This window comes from Dryobates pubescens, chromosome 11 (assembly GCF_014839835.1).
Source record: "Dryobates pubescens isolate bDryPub1 chromosome 11, bDryPub1.pri, whole genome shotgun sequence".
Classification (NCBI taxonomy): Eukaryota; Metazoa; Chordata; class Aves; order Piciformes; family Picidae; genus Dryobates; species Dryobates pubescens.
The window spans coordinates 3,545,696-3,549,517 of record NC_071622.1 but is presented as its reverse complement, the minus strand read 5'-3'; positions in this window follow the sequence as shown (position 1 = coordinate 3,549,517).

Here is a 3,822-nt window from a genome sequence, read left to right as displayed (position 1 = left end):
CTCCAGTAAAGCAAGTAGCAGTTTTAACAACAAGGAAGGGTAAGACTAAAGCTGATTCAGGAGCTGACGGGGATGCACAGCAAGGTTCTTCTGCTGGGGAGGAAGAAAAAATTTGTCTTAAAAATATAGCTGAGTTATTGAGATCATCAGAGGATCGAGATGCATCTCTTGGTAGGACAGCAGCTAGTGGTGGTGCCTCTCAGCTTAAAGGGATCCTTGAGAGAGTGACAGAAAGGTTGTTTGGACCACAAGTTGAGGAAGAGGAGGCAGACGAGCAACAAGATGACATAACCGACTGCTCTTCACCCCGGGAGGAGCTTAGAAATGTAAGAAAAGACTATCTCAGAGCAGATAAGGAGCCAGTTCTCGCTTGGCTTGGTAGATGCTATGATACAGGTGCTCCAGCTCTAATGGTTGGAGACAAGTCAGCAGCCCAGCTAGGAACTCTCTCAAAGGATAATGGAATAGATAGACATCTAGGCAAGGCTCTCGGTAAGGTTAATCTGTGGATACGCCTTCTAATGGCGGTTCTCATGAGATACCCTTCCCGAGATGATCTTCCATGGAATCCTAAGCCCTGGACTACCATAGATGAGGGAATTAAGCGTCTGAGAGAATTTGCTGTTAGAGAGGTACTCTATGGTGAACATGAATCTCTGAATCCTGATGATGTTCCTGTAGGAAATGGTCTTACTAAAAAGCTCATCAAGCTTGCTCCTTCTAATTATGCAAACATTCTGGCAAGCAGAATTGTAGCAAGAAATTATGGTGGAGCTCCTCTTACGGTTGGCCAATTCACTGATCAATTGAGACAATTGGATGATAGCATGACACGTGTTTCTTTGGTTTCAGCCATTGAAACTCTGTCTGGAAAACTGGAGAATTGCATGAAAGAGCTGAAGGATGAATTTAAAAACACCATCTCCCAATTGGCACAAAGAGATGATTCCAATTCTTCCTCCAGGTGGGTACAGGTTTCATCTGTGAGGAATAGACATCCTCCAAGGAGGTCATTCCAAAACAGATCAAACCAAAACAGACCACCAAGGCAGTCACGTAGGACTATTTGGATTACCCTGCGTGATCAGTTTGGTGAGAACATGAACAGGTGGGATGGTCAACCAACTTCTAATCTTTTCAGGAGACTGAGAGAACTGCAAAGTGGCAGAACCCGAGGTAGCAATACCAGAAGGGTAGCTGTTACTTCTACAGTTCCCCAGGACAACTCTAGTAGCTCCAACAGTGGCTCCAGTTCTAACACTGCACAGTGTGCTCGTTGCACCTGTGGACCAGGTCTGTGATGTCAAAATGCCTCTCACCTCAGCTGCCCTGGGGACACTGCACATGGAGAGAGGCCTTCAGGCAGAGTGCTGATGGACTGTGTGCATCCAGAGGCTCTGCAGTAAGGTGGAAATGCTCCGACAGGGTCAGGACTCCCAGGTCACCACCTCTGGAACTGTTCTTTCTGGTGCTGTGGTGACCAACCCCACAGGGAAAACTGCACCCTGGTCAGTCAATGTCTGAAACTTCCCTTGCCCTCAGGTTTCTCTTGCTAAGAGATCTGGACACAAACAGCTTTCTTCTGCCATGATCCTCACTGAGGCAGACAACATGTTTTGTATTACTGATGCATGTAAGGCCTTAGTAGAGAAGACTTGTGGTCAACAGCTGAAATGAATTAAAAGATTTCAGGTAAAAAACCCCAGTGTGCATCCTGCAAGTGCTTTTCTGTTGCACTGGTTATCTTCAGAAGGGTAGATATCCATAAAAACAGTATCACAGTATCACCAAGGTTGGAAGAGACCTCGAAGATCATCAAGTCCAACCTGTCACCACAGACCTCATGACTACACCATGGCACCAAGTGCCACGTCCAGTCCCCTCTTGAACACCTCTTGGACCAGCCTTCATTGAAATTTGGGAGCAAGGGCTCCTCAGATCATCTTTGTTTGGAACATCTCTCCTGTGGAGACAGACTGAAAGAATTAGGGCAGTTCAGCCTGGAGAAGAGAAGACCCCCAGGAGACCTTGTAGCTACATTTCAGTATCTGAAGGGGAGCTATAGGGGGGCTGGGGAAGGACTGTTTAGAAGGCCTTGGAGCAATAGGACAAGGGGCAGTAGTTTGAAACTGGAGCAGGGGAGACTTAGGTTGGACATCAGGAGGAAGTTCCTTAAAATGAGTGGTAAAATACTGAAACAGGCTGCTGAGGGATGGGGGTGAGGCCCACCAACCTGTGCCTATGCATGGGTATAAATTAGATATTGCACTGTTGGGCATCACTCATTTTATGGATACATCCATAACAACTTTCATACACACACACACAAACATATCTATATTGAAAAGAAATACATAACAACTCCTGGCCAGAGTTGGTTAGAAAGAAGGGAGGAAAGCTAAACTCCTTCCAGATGGAATAAATGGCCATATTTTTAAGCACAACCCATGAAGTTGTACTTAAAAACAATAAAAAAAACCCCAAGGCAGAAGGATATTCAACTTGATGTTGATTTCCAGATACTCACTTTCTAAACAAAACCCATGGGTGACTACCATAGTAATTATTCATAGTCATTACTGTGTTACAAATAAAAAGCCATGGCTGCCCAGGGCTGGAAAGGAAGCAGTCCTGGACTGCCTAGATCATAGAATGGTCTGGGTTGGAAGGGAACTCCAAAGGTCACCTATCCAACCCCCTCTGCATCCAGCAGGGGCATCCTCAACTAGATCAGGTTGCCCAGAGCTCTGCCAGGCCTCACCTTGAGTATCTCCAGGAATGGGCCCTCAACTACCTCCCTGGATAAGCTGTTCCAGTGCTCCAATACCCTCATGGTAAAGAATGTGGCTGGGGTATAATGATTGAGAGCTACAAGATTCCTTGAGTAGGTAACAACAGGATTTACAGAACTAACCAGGTTGGAAAAGACCTTCAAGATCATCAAGTCCAACCCATCACCCAACACCATCTAATCAGCTAAACCCTGGCACTGAGTGCCTCATCCAGTCTCTTCTTAAACACCTCCAGTGATGGTGACTCCACCACCTCCCTGGGCAGCACATTCCAATGGCCAATCTCTCTTTCTGTGATTTCTGATTAGCATCTATAGATGCAGGAGGGGGCTGGTCTCTTCTAGGCAATCAGCACCAGAACAGGAGGACACAGTCTCAAGCTGCACCAGGGGAAGTTTAGGCTCAGGGTGAGGAGAAAGTTCTTCACAGAGAGATTTGTTAGCCATTGGAATGGGCTGCCCAGGGAGGTGGTGGAGTCACCATCCCTGGAGGTGTTCAAAAGGGGACTGGATGTGGCACTTGGTGCCATGGTTTAGTAGTCATGAGGTCTTGGGTGACAGGTTGGACTTGACGATCTTTGAGGCCTTTTCCAACCTTACTGATTCTATGATTCTATGTTCAACAGTGCAAGCAGAGCTTGCCTATGCCAGACAAGTGGACCATGTTTCAAAACTTGCCTTTTTTTTAAGGCAAGAGCTTTAGTTTCTGATGCAAGAGCTGTAATACCAGGTACCTCATCTAAAACCCACTAAACATTATGCAACTGTTTTGTCTCCAAAATAACGAAAGGGATATAGCTCATTCTCAAAAAGAATTGTGTTCCTCACACCAAGTCAATGCTTTTATTTCAGGTATATTTTGGGGGAGGGGGATAAAACCCAAACCATGAAGGGCATGGTCTTCCAGTAGTAGGTGTAATTTAGCCTAAGAATTTAAACATGTGAAAAGCACTGTTTTCTAATGCTGTGGGGGGAAAAAAAACCAGCATCATCTTGCAGTGCTGAAAAGCAGAGCAACAGCCCCCGTCACA